The sequence below is a fragment of the Mytilus californianus genome, unplaced genomic scaffold (genome assembly GCF_021869535.1).
Source record: "Mytilus californianus isolate M0D057914Y unplaced genomic scaffold, xbMytCali1.0.p SCAF_1, whole genome shotgun sequence".
NCBI lineage: Eukaryota > Metazoa > Mollusca > Bivalvia > Mytilida > Mytilidae > Mytilus > Mytilus californianus.
Window position 1 is genome coordinate 124018757 of NW_026262581.1, and position 19517 is coordinate 124038273.

Here is a 19517-nt window from a genome sequence, read left to right on the forward strand (position 1 = left end):
GCCGCAAAAGCTTCCCATCTCGCTCAATTTTAACAAGAGATCTACCATCACTTCACGGAAGATCCAGACTGCAGTACATCTGCTCCTACCCGGACAATCGGCCAAGCACGCCGTTGGCCAAGGTTCCAAAGCCGTAACAAAGTGATGTAGTAGTGGCTAAATTACCGATTTTGACGCAAAATTTACAATGCAAACCCTATGGGAGTGAGGTTAACCTCCCTGGTGCATATAGTCATTATGTAGTGTTGCTTCACTATGATAAAATTATTTGTTAGTTACTTTCACAGCTTTCAATCATTTATTTGACTATAGCTAAAGACTTTTCAACCCTATGCCAATATATTTAGCACCCATTGAATCATTGTCAATATTTTTGTGATCGTGTCAACGAAGGCTTGAAACAAAGAAAAACACTGAAGAGTAAATACAGAAATAAATTAATCTTTATTAAATTGATTGGAAACTCAACAAATAGAAAGCAATCCAGCATATGTAGTGTCGATTGTCTTCATTTAATGGAAATAAAACATCTTCTTCTTATTATTATTCTTCTTCTTCTATACATACTGTACACACGCAAACAAGACCAGTTATTTGGAAATCCAGCAAACTAGCTATTCACGTCTTACACATCATCAACACTCATCCATTTTGTTCTGCAGTATGGGCACACACGAAGTCCCTGCCGCCAGTTTCTCAAACATGCTGTATGCAGACCGTGACAGCAATTTATATTGATGGTGACATCCTTTGTGTTGTTAACTGTCATTCGCCTCAATGATTCGGGAATGCTCTCTAGACAGAGAGCACACTCGGTATTTTTTATCGTTTCAGTACATGTACCAGCAGCACAAGACATACACATTGGGTCGTTTGGTCCGTTATCCATTATATGTATAGTGGCAAATCTGTATTGTGATATATGGTTGTAGAAAATACTTTAATAATACAAAAGTACAAATAGTTAATACTTTAATAGTAAAAAAGTACAAATAGTTAAAATCAAAAATTACTGTTCTTGGGAAGAGGTTTGGTCAACGATATCTTTGAGAGAATCGCCGCAAAAGCTTCCCATCTCGCTCAATTTTAACAAGAGATCTACCATCACTTCACGGAAGATCCAGACTGCAGTACATCTGCTCCTACCCGGACAATCGGCCAAGCACGCCGTTGGCCAAGGTTCCAAAGCCGTAACAAAGTGATGTAGTAGTGGCTAAATTACCGATTTTGACGCAAAATTTACAATGCAAACCCTATGGGAGTGAGGTTAACCTCCCTGGTGCATATAGTCATTATGTAGTGTTGCTTCACTATGATAAAATTATTTGTTAGTTACTTTCACAGCTTTCAATCATTTATTTGACTATAGCTAAAGACTTTTCAACCCTATGCCAATATATTTAGCACCCATTGAATCATTGTCAATATTTTTGTGATCGTGTCAACGAAGGCTTGAAACAAAGAAAAACACTGAAGAGTAAATACAGAAATAAATTAATCTTTATTAAATTGATTGGAAACTCAACAAATAGAAAGCAATCCAGCATATGTAGTGTCGATTGTCTTCATTTAATGGAAATAAAACATCTTCTTCTTATTATTATTCTTCTTCTTCTATACATACTGTACACACGCAAACAAGACCAGTTATTTGGAAATCCAGCAAACTAGCTATTCACGTCTTACACATCATCAACACTCATCCATTTTGTTCTGCAGTATGGGCACACACGAAGTCCCTGCCGCCAGTTTCTCAAACATGCTGTATGCAGACCGTGACAGCAATTTATATTGATGGTGACATCCTTTGTGTTGTTAACTGTCATTCGCCTCAATGATTCGGGAATGCTCTCTAGACAGAGAGCACACTCGGTATTTTTTATCGTTTCAGTACATGTACCAGCAGCACAAGACATACACATTGGGTCGTTTGGTCCGTTATCCATTATATGTATAGTGGCAAATCTGTATTGTGATATATGGTTGTGGAAAATACTTTAATAATACAAAAGTACAAATAGTTAATACTTTAATAGTAAAAAAGTACAAATAGTTAAAATAAAAAATTACTGTTCTTGGGAAGAGGTTTGGTCAACGATATCTTTGAGAGAATCGCCGCAAAAGCTTCCCATCTCGCTCAATTTTAACAAGAGATCTACCATCACTTCACGGAAGATCCAGACTGCAGTACATCTGCTCCTACCCGGACAATCGGCCAAGCACGCCGTTGGCCAAGGTTCCAAAGCCGTAACAAAGTGATGTAGTAGTGACTAAATTACCGATTTTGACGCAAAATTTACAATGCAAACCCTATGGGAGTGAGGTTAACCTCCCTGGTGCATATAGTCATTATGTAGTGTTGCTTCACTATGATAAAATTATTTGTTAGTTACTTTCACAGCTTTCAATCATTTATTTGACTATAGCTAAAGAGTTTTCAACCCTATGCCAATATATTTAGCACCCATTGAATCATTGTCAATATTTTTGTGATCGTGTCAACGAAGGCTTGAAACAAAGAAAAACACTGAAGAGTATATACAGAAATAAATTAATCTTTATTAAATTGATTGGAAACTCAACAAATAGAAAGCAATCCAGCATATGTAGTGTCGATTGTCTTCATTTAATGGAAATAAAACATCTTCTTCTTATTATTATTCTTCTTCTTCTATACATACTGTACACACGCAAACAAGACCAGTTATTTGGAAATCCAGCAAACTAGCTATTCACGTCTTACACATCATCAACACTCATCCATTTTGTTCTGCAGTATGGGCACACACGAAGTCCCTGCCGCCAGTTTCTCAAACATGCTGTATGCAGACCGTGACAGCAATTTATATTGATGGTGACATCCTTTGTGTTGTTAACTGTCATTCGCCTCAATGATTCGGGAATGCTCTCTAGACAGAGAGCACACTCGGTATTTTTTATCGTTTCAGTACATGTACCAGCAGCACAAGACATACACATTGGGTCGTTTGGTCCGTTATCCATTATATGTATAGTGGCAAATCTGTATTGTGATATATGGTTGTGGAAAATACTTTAATAATACAAAAGTACAAATAGTTAATACTTTAATAGTAAAAAAGTACAAATAGTTAAAATCAAAAATTACTGTTCTTGGGAAGAGGTTTGGTCAACGATATCTTTGAGAGAATCGCCGCAAAAGCTTCCCATCTCGCTCAATTTTAACAAGAGATCTACCATCACTTCACGGAAGATCCAGACTGCAGTCCATCTGCTCCTACCCGGACAATCGGCCAAGCACGCCGTTGGCCAAGGTTCCAAAGCCGTAACAAAGTGATGTAGTAGTGACTAAATTACCGATTTTGACGCAAAATTTACAATGCAAACCCTATGGGAGTGAGGTTAACCTCCCTGGTGCATAAAGTCATTATGTAGTGTTGCTTCACTATGATAAAATTATTTGTTAGTTACTTTCACAGCTTTCAATCATTTATTTGACTATAGCTAAAGACTTTTCAATCCTATGCCAATATATTTAGCACCCATTGAATCATTGTCAATATTTTTGTGATCGTGTCAACGAAGGCTTGAAACAAAGAAAAACACTGAAGAGTAAATACAGAAATAAATTAATCTTTATTAAATTGATTGGAAACTCAACAAATAGAAAGCAATCCAGCATATGTAGTGTCGATTGTCTTCATTTAATGGAAATAAAACATCTTCTTCTTATTATTATTCTTCTTCTTCTATACATACTGTACACACGCAAACAAGACCAGTTATTTGGAAATCCAGCAAACTAGCTATTCACGTCTTACACATCATCAACACTCATCCATTTTGTTCTGCAGTATGGGCACACACGAAGTCCCTGCCGCCAGTTTCTCAAACATGCTGTATGCAGACCGTGACAGCAATTTATATTGATGGTGACATCCTTTGTGTTGTTAACTGTCATTCGCCTCAATGATTCGGGAATGCTCTCTAGACAGAGAGCACACTCGGTATTTTTTATCGTTTCAGTACATGTACCAGCAGCACAAGACATACACATTGGGTCGTTTGGTCCGTTATCCATTATATGTATAGTGGCAAATCTGTATTGTGATATATGGTTGTGGAAAATACTTTAATAATACAAAAGTACAAATAGTTAATACTTTAATAGTAAAAAAGTACAAATAGTTAAAATAAAAAATTACTGTTCTTGGGAAGAGGTTTGGTCAACGATATCTTTGAGAGAATCGCCGCAAAAGCTTCCCATCTCGCTCAATTTTAACAAGAGATCTACCATCACTTCACGGAAGATCCAGACTGCAGTACATCTGCTCCTACCCGGACAATCGGCCAAGCACGCCGTTGGCCAAGGTTTCAAAGCCGTAACAAAGTGATGTAGTAGTGACTAAATTACCGATTTTGACGCAAAATTTACAATGCAAACCCTATGGGAGTGAGGTTAACCTCCATGGTGCATAAAGTCATTATGTAGTGTTGCTTCACTATGATAAAATTATTTGTTAGTTACTTTCACAGCTTTCAATCATTTATTTGACTATAGCTAAAGACTTTTCAACCCTATGCCAATATATTTAGCACCCATTGAATCAATGTCAATATTTTTGTGATCGTGTCAACGAAGGCTTGAAACAAAGAAAAACACTGAAGAGTAAATACAGAAATAAATTAATCTTTATTAAATTGATTGGAAACTCAACAAATAGAAAGCAATCCAGCATATGTAGTGTCGATTGTCTTCATTTAATGGAAATAAAACATCTTCTTCTTATTATTATTCTTCTTCTTCTATACATACTGTACACACGCAAACAAGACCAGTTATTTGGAAATCCAGCAAACTAGCTATTCACGTCTTACACATCATCAACACTCATCCATTTTGTTCTGCAGTATGGGCACACACGAAGTCCCTGCCGCCAGTTTCTCAAACATGCTGTATGCAGACCGTGACAGCAATTTATATTGATGGTGACATCCTTTGTGTTGTTAACTGTCATTCGCCTCAATGATTCGGGAATGCTCTCTAGACAGAGAGCACACTCGGTATTTTTTATCGTTTCAGTACATGTACCAGCAGCACAAGACATACACATTGGGTCGTTTGGTCCGTTATCCATTATATGTATAGTGGCAAATCTGTATTGTGATATATGGTTGTGGAAAATACTTTAATAATACAAAAGTACAAATAGTTAATACTTTAATAGTAAAAAAGTACAAATAGTTAAAATCAAAAATTACTGTTCTTGGGAAGAGGTTTGGTCAACGATATCTTTGAGAGAATCGCCGCAAAAGCTTCCCATCTCGCTCAATTTTAACAAGAGATCTACCATCACTTCACGGAAGATCCAGACTGCAGTACATCTGCTCCTACCCGGACAATCGGCCAAGCACGCCGTTGGCCAAGGTTCCAAAGCCGTAACAAAGTGATGTAGTAGTGGCTAAATTACCGATTTTGACGCAAAATTTACAATGCAAACCCTATGGGAGTGAGGTTAACCTCCCTGGTGCATAAAGTCATTATGTAGTGTTGCTTCACTATGATAAAATTATTTGTTAGTTACTTTCACAGCTTTCAATCATTTATTTGACTATAGCTAAAGACTTTTCAACCCTATGCCAATATATTTAGCACCCATTGAATCATTGTCAATATTTTTGTGATCGTGTCAACGAAGGCTTGAAACAAAGAAAAACACTGAAGAGTAAATACAGAAATAAATTAATCTTTATTAAATTGATTGGAAACTCAACAAATAGAAAGCAATCCAGCATATGTAGTGTCGATTGTCTTCATTTAATGGAAATAAAACATCTTCTTCTTATTATTATTCTTCTTCTTCTATACATACTGTACACACGCGAACAAGACCAGTTATTTGGAAATCCAGCAAACCAGCTATTCACGTCTTACACATCATCAACACTCAATCATTTTGTTCTGCAGTATGGGCACACACGAAGTCCCTGCCGCCAGTTTCTCAAACATGCTGTATGCAGACCGTGACAGCAATGTATATTGATGGTGACATCCTTTGTGTTGTTAACTGTCATTCGCCTCAATGATTCGGGAATGCTCTCTAGACAGAGAGCACACTCGGTATTTTTTATCGTTTCAGTACATGTACCAGCAGCACAAGACATACACATTGGGTCGTTTGGTCCGTTATCCATTATATGTATAGTGGCAAATCTGTATTGTGATATATGGTTGTGGAAAATACTTTAATAATACAAAAGTACAAATAGTTAATACTTTAATAGTAAAAAAGTACAAATAGTTAAAATCAAAAATTACTGTTCTTGGGAAGAGGTTTGGTCAACAATATCTTTGAGAGAATCGCCGCAAAAGCTTCCCATCTCGCTCAATTTTAACAAGAGATCTACCATCACTTCACGGAAGATCCAGACTGCAGTACATCTGCTCCTACCCGGACAATCGGCCAAGCACGCCGTTGGCCAAGGTTCCAAAGCCGTAACAAAGTGATGTAGTAGTGACTAAATTACCGATTTTGACGCAAAATTTACAATGCAAACCCTATGGGAGTGAGGTTAACCTCCCTGGTGCATAAAGTCATTATGTAGTGTTGCTTCACTATGATAAAATTATTTGTTAGTTACTTTCACAGCTTTCAATCATTTATTTGACTATAGCTAAAGACTTTTCAACCCTATGCCAATATATTTAGCACCCATTGAATCATTGTCAATATTTTTGTGATCGTGTCAACGAAGGCTTGAAACAAAGAAAAACACTGAAGAGTAAATACAGAAATAAATTAATCTTTATTAAATTGATTGGAAACTCAACAAATAGAAAGCAATCCAGCATATGTAGTGTCGATTGTCTTCATTTAATGGAAATAAAACATCTTCTTCTTATTATTATTCTTCTTCTTCTATACATACTGTACACACGCAAACAAGACCAGTTATTTGGAAATCCAGCAAACTAGCTATTCACGTCTTACACATCATCAACACTCATCCATTTTGTTCTGCAGTATGGGCACACACGAAGTCCCTGCCGCCAGTTTCTCAAACATGCTGTATGCAGACCGTGACAGCAATTTATATTGATGGTGACATCCTTTGTGTTGTTATCTGTCATTCGCCTCAATGATTCGGGAATGCTCTCTAGACAGAGAGCACACTCGGTATTTTTTATCATTTCAGTACATGTACCAGCAGCACAAGACATACACATTGGGTCGTTTGGTCCGTTATCCATTATATGTATAGTGGCAAATCTGTATTGTGATATATGGTTGTGGAAAATACTTTAATAATACAAAAGTACAAATAGTTAATACTTTAATAGTAAAAAAGTACAAATAGTTAAAATAAAAAATTACTGTTCTTGGGAAGAGGTTTGGTCAACGATATCTTTGAGAGAATCGCCGCAAAAGCTTCCCATCTCGCTCAATTTTAACAAGAGATCTACCATCACTTCACGGAAGATCCAGACTGCAGTACATCTGCTCCTACCCGGACAATCGGCCAAGCACGCCGTTGGCCAAGGTTCCAAAGCCGTAACAAAGTGATGTAGTAGTGACTAAATTACCGATTTTGACGCAAAATTTACAATGCAAACCCTATGGGAGTGAGGTTAACCTCCCTGGTGCATAAAGTCATTATGTAGTGTTGCTTCACTATGATAAAATTATTTGTTAGTTACTTTCACAGCTTTCAATCATTTATTTGACTATAGCTAAAGAGTTTTCAACCCTATGCCAATATATTTAGCACCCATTGAATCATTGTCAATATTTTTGTGATCGTGTCAACGAAGGCTTGAAACAAAGAAAAACACTGAAGAGTAAATTCAGAAATAAATTAATCTTTATTAAATTGATTGGAAACTCAACAAATAGAAAGCAATCCAGCATATGTAGTGTCGATTGTCTTCATTTAATGGAAATAAAACATCTTCTTCTTATTATTATTCTTCTTCTTCTATACATACTGTACAAACGCGAACAAGACCAGTTATTTGGAAATCCAGCAAACCAGCTATTCACGTCTTACACATCATCAACACTCATCCATTTTGTTCTGCAGTATGGGCACACACGAAGTCCCTGCCGCCAGTTTCTCAAACATACTGTATGCAGACCGTGACAGCAATTTATATTGATGGTGACATCCTTTGTGTTGTTAACTGTCATTCGCCTCAATGATTCGGGAATGCTCTCTAGACAGAGAGCACACTCGGTATTTTTTATCGTTTCAGTACATGTACCAGCAGCACAAGACATACACATTGGGTCGTTTGGTCCGTTATCCATTATATGTATAGTGGCAAATCTGTATTGTGATATATGGTTGTGGAAAATACTTTAATAATACAAAAGTACAAATAGTTAATACTTTAATAGTAAAAAAGTACAAATAGTTAAAATCAAAAATTACTGTTCTTGGGAAGAGGTTTGGTCAACGATATCTTTGAGAGAATCGCCGCAAAAGCTTCCCATCTCGCTCAATTTTAACAAGAGATCTACCATCACTTCACGGAAGATCCAGACTGCAGTACATCTGCTCCTACCCGGACAATCGGCCAAGCACGCCGTTGGCCAAGGTTCCAAAGCCGTAACAAAGTGATGTAGTAGTGACTAAATTACCGATTTTGACGCAAAATTTACAATGCAAACCCTATGGGAGTGAGGTTAACCTCCCTGGTGCATAAAGTCATTATGTAGTGATGCTTCACTATGATAAAATTATTTGTTAGTTACTTTCACAGCTTTCAATCATTTATTTGACTATAGCTAAAGACTTTTCAACCCTATGCCAATATATTTAGCACCCATTGAATCATTGTCAATATTTTTGTGATCGTGTCAACGAAGGCTTGAAACAAAGAAAAACACTGAAGAGTAAATACAGAAATAAATTAATCTTTATTAAATTGATTGGAAACTCAACAAATAGAAAGCAATCCAGCATATGTAGTGTCGATTGTCTTCATTTAATGGAAATAAAACATCTTCTTCTTATTATTATTCTTCTTCTTCTATACATACTGTACACACGCAAACAAGACCAGTTATTTGGAAATCCAGCAAACTAGCTATTCACGTCTTACACATCATCAACACTCACGGAAGATCCAGACTGCAGTACATCTGCTCCTACCCGGACAATCGGCCAAGCACGCCGTTGGCCAAGGTTCCAAAGCCGTAACAAAGTGATGTAGTAGTGACTAAATTACCGATTTTGACGCAAAATTTACAATGCAAACCCTATGGGAGTGAGGTTAACCTCCCTGGTGCATATAGTCATTATGTAGTGTTGCTTCACTATGATAAAATTATTTGTTAGTTACTTTCACAGCTTTCAATCATTTATTTGACTATACACTACTGGACAAAAAAACAACTGTCCATACCAGTAACAGTCGTTCTAAGACTGATAATGTTTGTTAAAGTTGTAACAGTTGTTAAATTTCACTGCTGCAGTTATTTTGTAACTGTCCCAACTTTAAAAGTGTTTGTCTAAAACATAAATCGACTGCAACAACGCTAGAAATAACTGTCACAGTCATTAAAGGACTGATACAACTATTTCAAAGTTGTAACAGTTGATTTACATCTGTCCCAACTCGAAAAACGTTGCAACAGTCATAAATAAACTGATTAAACGCCTAAAAGGTTGTCACAGTCATAATAAGACTGCTGCAACCATTTGAAAGTTGTAACAGTTATTTAATAACTGTCCCAACACGGAAAACGTTGAAACAGTCATAAATAAACTGTTTAAACGCTGAAAAGGTTGTAACAGTAAAAATATGATTGCTACAACCATTACATAGTCATAGCTAATTTATAAGTGTAGCAGCTTCCAAACATTGATCGTCATTAAGACTTAAAAGTCACGGATACAAAATTTCTGACAGTCAGGGATAGGTTAAATTATTTGTAAAACAATTTTACCGTGTGCAATATAAGGTTGTGACAAAGAGACACAACTATCAAACCCATTTAATACATTAATTTTAGATAGAAATTGATTTAAAAAAAAAATATTTTGAAATATTTGCCACTGAACATTTTGGTATTCCCCGCTTATTTAGTGAATGAGCTAAATTTATATAATTATTAACACTCCCTCGCCTCTCATCTCATCGAACAAAATCAGAACCAGCACTAAATACCTGCAATTTCACACAGGACGGTTTTATTCGCATTTAAAACTAACCAAATGTATCTTTAACTGTATTAACAGTTGACAATTTTCATTTCAATATTATCTAAATAAAAACTTTTTAATTTTTTTAAATTAGTTAGGTGTGAAATCATTCATGCATACAAGGTTGTCTTCAATACCCGTAGTTTTACGAATCACATTACTTCATAATAACGGTCAATATACACGATATACTGTAAACACAGCGGGGAACTCCGAATATACACCCTTGTCAAACTTATCCCCATATTAAACTGCTTAATTTTTTCCCCGAGGGTTTATTTCACACACTTATTTTGAGCTTTTATTTCTGGCTACATTTTTTTTCTTGCAAAATTATAAATATTGCCGTATTAACCATTTTGATTTCTATACATATAAAAAAAAAATCAAAGCTATGATGAACATTTAACGCATCTTTTGCAGCTATGGAAAAACAAAAATAATCTTAAATCTATCTAAATTTAATTTATTTTACTGTATTTTATTTTTGAATAGTTCAATATTGACTCGACTTTGTACTGTATATTGTAACGAGTGGTCTATTTGAAGTTCAAATGTCCTTGATAAATAGCACTTCGGCATTCATTCATGATTGATTGAGGTAAAATTATTATCACTCGAGATCATTCATATTTTCACCGGATTTTTCTCAACCAATTTACCAAAAGTATTTATAAACAGATGGGCGTACTGTACAAGACCGACAAAATAACTAGCGCCAGTGAAAGTTGAAATGTTCAAAACAAGAAAACTCGCATTGTTTCAGACAAGGAAATCAAATCTTCTTTTATTTATTCACATAACGGTTTAGAACTTGTTGTATTCTTTAGACTCCGGTCTTGTTAAATTCTACAGACTGACATCGGATTCTCCTTTGTGGTTTCAGTTGATCAGATGTCGTACTAACCATGCTAACATTTATCTAAAATATTTTCCAATTTCCATTTTTTAAATTCAATTTATTTAATCATATAAATGCTTGTCCAATATTGATATATAATTCAAATAGTAAAGAAACCAAATGGGTCCATTATTCTAATTATATTCATCTTCAATCAGTGATGAAAACAGTACATATGTATTACCAGCAGAACTTATTTGGGCGCCCCTTAGAAACAAAAAATCATTGATTAATTAAATCACACAAATTATTTTGACTCACTTTAATAGAAGGATGGACTGAAAATAAGTATTCTGGCCCTGGTCTGAGTGAAAATATATAATCTGGCTGCCTATATGTTGGAAATTAATATTCTGACCATATCAAATTTGCCAATTCAGTTGCTAACTTCTATGTCATTGGATTTTAGGTGAAAAATTGTCTAATTTGTAAACAAGTACCACATCATTTTATTAATCAAATAATGATCTTATTAAAAAAAAATGCAGTTCTATTTAACATTGTTGTGTCGATATTTTGAGCAATTATGATTTCAGCCGTGTATCACCATCAATGATCACTTGTTCTCCAATGGATGAATCTGTCGTAAAGTTTTCACGTGTTTAGACGTATAGATATATGTTGACCTCTAGATTGTTATTTAGTTGTTGTTGGGTTGATGTCATATAGTAGCAGTTTACTCAATTTCACCAATTTATTATCATATGTTTTAGTCTATTTGTCATGTTTGTATTGCATAGGCTTTTCACACCATGCTATATATATATGTCAATGTATGTATAATGTATATGTAAATTATAACAAACAGCTCACCAATAGTGCATAATACATGTATGCCTTTGTAATGCTTATTGTGTATATTGAAAATGTTGCTAAACATCTTGGCATATATATTTAGAAGGCATTTATTCAAAAGCAGATATAATGGATTTGTAGAAAAACATGAATAAGGGCAGAAGCCTGTTAATATTGGATCACCTATAAGCATGATAAGCCTTTGGTAAACCATGATACATTTGTCATCACTCATGTTTCAATGGGTCTGTAAACATGATAAAAATGGGAGACATCAGAAATGATCATCCATGAACTATTTTTTCAAATTCTAAACATGCTTAACTGTAATTTTGAGGCCCTATATAACTTGCTGTTCGGTGTGAGCCAAGGCTCTGTGTTGAAGACTGTACTTTGACCTATAATGGTTTACTTTTTCAAAATTTTTGACTTGGATGCAAAGTTGTCTCATTGGCAATCATACCACATCTTCTTATATCTATTAACTGACCCAATTTTATCGCCAACAGATTGTTTGTTGCTTTTGTATATAAATCAAACTTGGGTTTCTCATCTCAACTTGTTTACATTGTGTAACATCATTCAATATGGCTAGGCCTGTTATAGGTTTTTCATTATCATGATTATGTGGTACTGATTTTGCTCATTGTTGAAGGATGTGCAGTTACTAACAATTACATCACTTGGTCTACGGTTGATGGTTGTCTCATTGAAAATCATACCACATCTCCTTAATTTTTGCTATTGAACATTCATGACATTGTACATGTTATACAAGACTACAATATTATCAAATGAATTATAACAATTGTTAATACTTGTCCGACTTTTGTTAACAAAAAGCAGCTATAATCAACATGGTAGACATGATCAATGGTGATGTAACAAGAGTGACTGTGCACACGCTGAAATGTCAAGTCTGCTTTGCCTACATGTAAAATTGAATTTATGTTGAATGTAAAAAATGTAATACATGTATATATGAAGGTTTTACTACATGTACAAGTATCACATAAACTTTCCATTATCAATTACCTTTGAAAATGAAGTCATGGTCAAATTAACCATGCCAAACAGATGATGTACACCCTACAAACTGACATTCCATACCCAAAATTTAGTGGTTTATAGTATCTGTGAAATAGACTTAACATCCAAACCATGAAAACTAAACATTGCCCAATGAAACATGAAAATGAGGTCATGGTCAGATTTAAAACCTCCCAATCAAACTTGTACAACTTACGAAGATATCCAATACGCCAAAAATAGTGATCCTATACATGTCATGCATGTACATGTACATGTAGTTTATAGCATCTGAGAAACATTGGGAAATAGACCAAACCACAAAAACTAAATTGTTCAATGAACCATGACATTTTCATTGAGGTCAAAGTCTGATGCAGGTCTTGCAGTCAGATATATTCACCTTACAATCATTTCATACACCAAATATAGTTGACCTATTATTCCTCTGAGAAACAAACTTGACAAAGTAACTGAAATAACCTTAATCACTGATCCATGAAATGAAGTCAAGGTCAGGTTAACCCTGCCTGACAGACAATGAGACATGTAGACCTTTCAAGATACCTATATATATATACCATATAAATTTATCCAATTACTCATTATACATGTACATGTTATACATGTAAGAGAGTATTTCACTGTATGACTGTTCAAACAGTAATATTTTTTTTCAAACAGTCAGTGAACCATGAAAACAAGGTAAAGTGGAATGAACAAGTTACTAACAGAAACTTCATAACATAAAGAAGTATCCAGGTCTTTAAGCTTCAAAAATGTACCTAGTGAAGCTTTATACAAATAGGTTACGCTGTCAGTCAGGGATACTACTTGTACAAGTAATCTTTATTTACTTGAAGAGGTAAAAAAAATATACTTCTATACATGATATAAGTTAACTATAATGTTTGAATAATCTCCCCTTAATTTTCTCAATAATTCACTTGTATAAGTAATTTTTTTTTACAACCCCACAAAAATTCTCAAGTTTGAGATGTAAAAACATGCCTTTAATGATTTTTCCCAGGATAGCTCATAATTTTTTATTAGAGCTCAATGTTTCATCTCATTAATTCAACAAAGAAACTGATTGCACAAAGATCTTAAGTATTTGTGCAAGTCCTTCAAAAATTGCTCCTTGGGGGCTTGTAAATGAGCAGTGTTCTGAAGATAACAGACAAATGAGATTTTCATTGTTCATGAAATTACACTTAAATGATTAGTTAAGACATCTGCAAAAGACAGACAATTTAAAATTCTATTAGAGCAAAGAAGTCCTAAGAATTCAAGAAAAGAAGATAGGATGACTTTTTCACTTATATAAGTAAAAAAATCTGAATGTCTAAGGAACATAACTAAGGCAATTTTTTTTTTTACCTATACAAGTAAATAAAATACACTTGTATAAGTATCCTACAAATTTACTTATATAAGTATATTAATATTACTTCTTCAAGTAGATAAAAATTACTTGTACAAGTAGTACCCCTGACTGGCTGTAGCCGCTGCCAGATTGTAATACCTATTTCTTGCATACATCAACTTTTGTTGTAGGCGGGACTATAAAATTATACTTTGAAGTACATGGTTTATTTGTTTAATATGCTTGGGCACTAATTTAGATTTTTATTTAATTCTAATTCAGACTTTAAGTACAGCAAGCAGTCATTTGACACTTAACAACTGTGACCGACTACGAGAGACCCTCATGGGTGGTTAAGGTCTTTTTACACACCCTGGTGGTAGTTAACAATTGCAATGCCAACATAAACTTCGGATGCGATTTATACATGCACTGTGTTGTAAATTTCACTGAAACTAGAAATTCACATTATATCCAAATTGTTATTATATTAAAATGACTGATTATCCACTAAAGTATTCATGAATTCAGATATTATGCACTATTATTATTAATATTCACTGAAACTAGGAATTTTCATTATTCCAAATGGCTATTTCAAATGAATAATTATCCAAAGTATTCATGGAATTCAGATACAATGTATGATTGCACTATTAATATGCACTGAAACTATGAAATCTTGTTATTCCAAATTCATTATTGATATACCAAATGAATAATTATCATGATTATCCAAGTTATTTAGTCATCCAGTACTGTGGTCCTCCTTTAATACAATTTGTAAGTTTCCTATTTGTACAATGCACAATTTTTTTTCTTGTCCAATTTAATCCTAACATCACAAGTCATCATCATCATGGAATAATGCTGCAAGTGCTATTCATTATTTCCAAAAACAATAAATAACTAGCACAAAATAATGAATTAATCCACTGTTTCACAATTTGCAGCTATAAGAGTGACTCAGTGACATCTATATTTCCTATGCATCAAAGTGCACATGTAGCAGGCTTCATATTCTAAGTGGGAATCATGCTCAAGCCAATATGAATCTACAAAAAAAAATATACATTGAGACTAAAGTACAGTAAAATTTTAGCTAACATAATACTATATACATTGTACGGTACTTAGAAGAAAGACAATTACAATAACTGTATCTACCTAGATGAAAACTAGCAATCCTCATTTGATTGACGAAAAAATTTCTAGGACTTATACAATTATATTTTTAAGTCCCAATTTTAAACAAGAAGAATAAATCTTTTTAGTGGGTCTAAATTCTATGTATGGTCTTTTTTCTACATTAATGATTTTTTATGTGTGACTGTGTACTTTCATTGAAGGGTTACTGTCTTATTGAGGCTCACACCATACTTTATTTCATCAATTCTTTAAAGTCAGACATCATGGACATAGTTATTCCTCTCTAAAACACAACAGGTTATTGCTTTTGTTCATGTTAATATGAAATAAATTGATACTACAGAGAAAAGTTTAAAGAATGAAAAAAATAATTAAATAAATAAATGCACTGTTACTATATAGATGCTATTGACTTTCCCTTTGTCAAGTGCATATAATGAATAAACCTTTGTGATGTAAATGTAGAATCTTTGTCCTAAGGTTAATCAGGATGATATATATACTGTTCCAAGGCTTAACCCTCCCTGTTAACAGTCAGGGGACTTACTTAAATGAGCGCTTTTCTAAATCACTGATTCAAGTAACATTATGACCATAAAGGTTGGAAGTAAGAGTTGTTTTTCTTTAATAATCACCTATTTAAGTACATGTAGTATAAATTAATCACTAGCCTAAGTGATTTAATTTTATTGTAGCTTTAAATATAGAATACTATTGATCCAGGGGCTAATTATGTTGCTAAATTTATCAAAACCAACATCTGTGTTGATAGGATGACCCGGTCATGTCAGGTGATGACCTTGTACTAAATCTAGGATAATGACATAAAAATCACTTGTTTAAGTATCATACATGTACCTCAATTTCCTTCCAAAAAATCATTTCTTTTAATAAGTATCATTATTTTAATAACCCCCACTAATTTCAACACCCCGAACAGTGAAATTTTTATCGTGAACAGTAGAATTTTTTTACATAATCTATAAGATGAAACCTTGAATTTTACAGGGCAAATACTCCCACAGTGGCACTGCTGAGAAAAATCTGTTAAGAAAGTATCAGTTCATTATGTAAAGCCATTTTTATAGCATTTTTTCAACTAAAATAGAATTTGCAGCTAAATGATTGCATCAAAGGCATAAACCTTGCTGCTTAAAAGAAGCAAAAAGTTCATTTTTTTTCAATTTTACTAATGAAAAGATATTATGTAAACCTATGTGTTTAAAATTTTGGTAAAACTACAAAATCACAATTTGTGACAAAACTTCCAATTTGCTACTTAAATAAGTGACTTAAAAATCACTTATTTCAAAAAGTCCCCTGACTGGTTAATGTTTTAAATCCTTGAGTTTAATTTTACATCTTTTGTGTTACCCTGTATACTTTTTCCTTATTACAGCTTGTATTAAATAATGCTTTGCAGCTCAGACAACACTTTCTTTATTTTATTTTAGTTATTTACCCAATTTTATTTTGATAAATCAATACTCAGATAACTTTTAAAATATGCATTTTTTGTATCCAAAATAATATTATATCCTGCTGATTCATATTTTTCTTAAATTACAATTTATTTTGAAATATTTATCAAAATTTTGAAGAGGACAATTATAATTTGTGAACATCATTATAAAATCATCTTCAATATATACCCATGACAGTTTAAAATTCCTCCCCAAGGCAATAAACTATTGTGTGTCTTAATCTGTATATTAGCTATAACATGTATATAAGAATTCCTGATTATTACCTATCCAGTGTTAACATCCTGATTATTACCTATTTTAATGTCACATTTGCATGGTCATGAATTCATGTTCAGTAAATACATAAATTTTAATTATTTATTTTGAATTTGAATAAAAGGTATTTTTAAACTAAATTATTGGACGTACAATGCAGTTAACACAGTAAATTTTATGACAACTTACTTGATAATACAATATCTATAAAAATATTTTGAGCTTCATAAAATACTTTAAAAAAGTTTATACCATGTTTAGATAAAAAAAAAATATGCTTACAGATAGATATTTTTGTTATGTTTTCCCCACATATTGAATGTTAAACATAAAATAATTATGTAGAAAAGGCAAAAAATCTGCAGTCAGATGTGAATGCACATGATGAAAGGAGATGTGGGATATAATTATATATCAATGATGCATCAACCCAACAGTAAGGCAACAATAAAGTAACCAAAACACAATTTAACACACAAATTTGACTCATGAATAGAAAGTCCTTTAATCATTTTAATGGTGGAATAAATAAAAAAGACCCTTGAATGTTACTACTAGATAACATTTATGGCATAAATGAATTTTGACTAACCAGAGGGCACAATTTATATAAAAATTTCACATGAAATATATAGTTTAGGTTCAAAGTATTTACAAATTTATAGTGATTTAATATTCTATGTTAAATCTAAAAAGAATATAATTATGATGCTCACTTTGCTCTTTTAATATGTTTTTTATTTCTTTTTAACTTAAAATCATGTACATGTAGCAATTAACATGATGACATATTTAAAGATATTTTATTCATTGTAATTATTCATTTTGAGAAAAGATGCAACAACCTCCACAACCCTTGTTCAATATGAATCTTTAAGTACATGATGAAAGAATTACTAATTGAATTAGCACATTTTGTTTAATCAACTGTGTTTAAATGGCAACTGTTTTGAATCTGTGCATGGTTTCAGGAACATTAATTTAATAATATTGTTTTATTTTGATGATTAATGTTATTTTGAACCATCTAATCAATGCTAATACATATTCACTTTCAATGCCTTATATTATCAAATATATTCATGTTTTGTTTTCCATGATTTGGGAATTATTTAAAAATTGAATGAAAATGCATACTTGCTAAATAAGTCACTAAAATTAATACTTTTCATAAAATTTTATGGTCAGATCATATGTTTTCATACACCGTCATATTAATTTGTACTCTGCATGTTTTTTCAATGGAAATTGTGACGTCACAATGCATTCTTAATAGAACGAAAACTATCAGCTGATAAAGCAAAACCAGGGAAATACTTGTAATCCAGCATTAGTAACACAATTATATGGATATGTACATGTAAAGATTGGTTGGTTGTTGGTTATAAGAAGTCCAGTGACGAGTATTTCATGCAAATTTAAGACCAGAGTTAACAATACATTAACATACAATATGTACATGATGTATAGGTCCTGTAAAAGGTCATCCCGCACAACAAAAGTTAACCAATGCCCCACATGTTAGAGTTTAACAGTAAGACGATGAAGATCAAGAGTAACCTTTTTTTATTCCCTTGACCTTGTCACCCTTGGGGTGATGTATGCAAAGTAAATAAGGGATTAAATGACATACACATGATAAAAGGGGGAGGGGGAATGGTGTCAAACATGAATTTCAATGATGCACAACTTTTCCAAGCCCAAATCCTAACTTTGCCTTGGAACATGCAACTATGCACGAGTGTGGTGATATAGATCGTCGATTCATAGCCTGTCTGCACATTTTCCCTTCAAAATCTTGGATCCATGATTATTCGATAGACATGCTTTAAAATATTATTCATTTCTACTCACCGATTGTAATTTCCAGCTCCGCTTATATTGTACATGTGGTCTAACATCTGTAGTTTCCTGTGTAAAATATAGTTTGCCGACCTCCAGGTCCAGTTTGCCGACAAGAAAATAAAGAAGGTAAATCGTCCACGGTGAAGAATTGTTTTCCGTTTTTAAAGAAACTTGACAGATTTAATTAATTATTTTTTTTATCATCGGAAAATATTCCTCATGGAGAGTAATTCAAATTAAAAATGTTTTATTATGCTGTACAATATTGATAACTTAGTCATATTCTTTAAATTTACTTCAGGTACACCGACGGTACATTTTCTATTCCTCAGAATTTATCAAAACTTTTTCAAATATAAATTTGAATGAATTCATTAGCATCTTCTGCAATAATATTAAAACTCCATTTTTAAACGAAGGCTTCTGGTGTGTAAAACCAGTTATGAACGAATCTGAATAGATAAAATAAAAAGTAAAGATACCTAAAGGAAAGTAAAACGCA

At 33.2% G+C, this 19517-nt stretch overlaps 1 long non-coding RNA gene across 1 annotated transcript; it reads right to left on the reverse strand.

Annotated features, from left to right (window-relative positions):
- Window positions 1-14497: 14497 nt before the first annotated feature.
- Window positions 14498-19132, reverse strand: LOC127712788 (uncharacterized). Its single transcript, XR_007987318.1, has 2 exons — window positions 19025-19132; window positions 14498-15334 (listed from the first exon to the last, which is right to left on the reverse strand). It is a non-coding gene; the product is annotated as an uncharacterized LOC127712788 (long non-coding RNA).
- Between the last annotated feature and the right edge of the window lie 385 nt (window positions 19133-19517).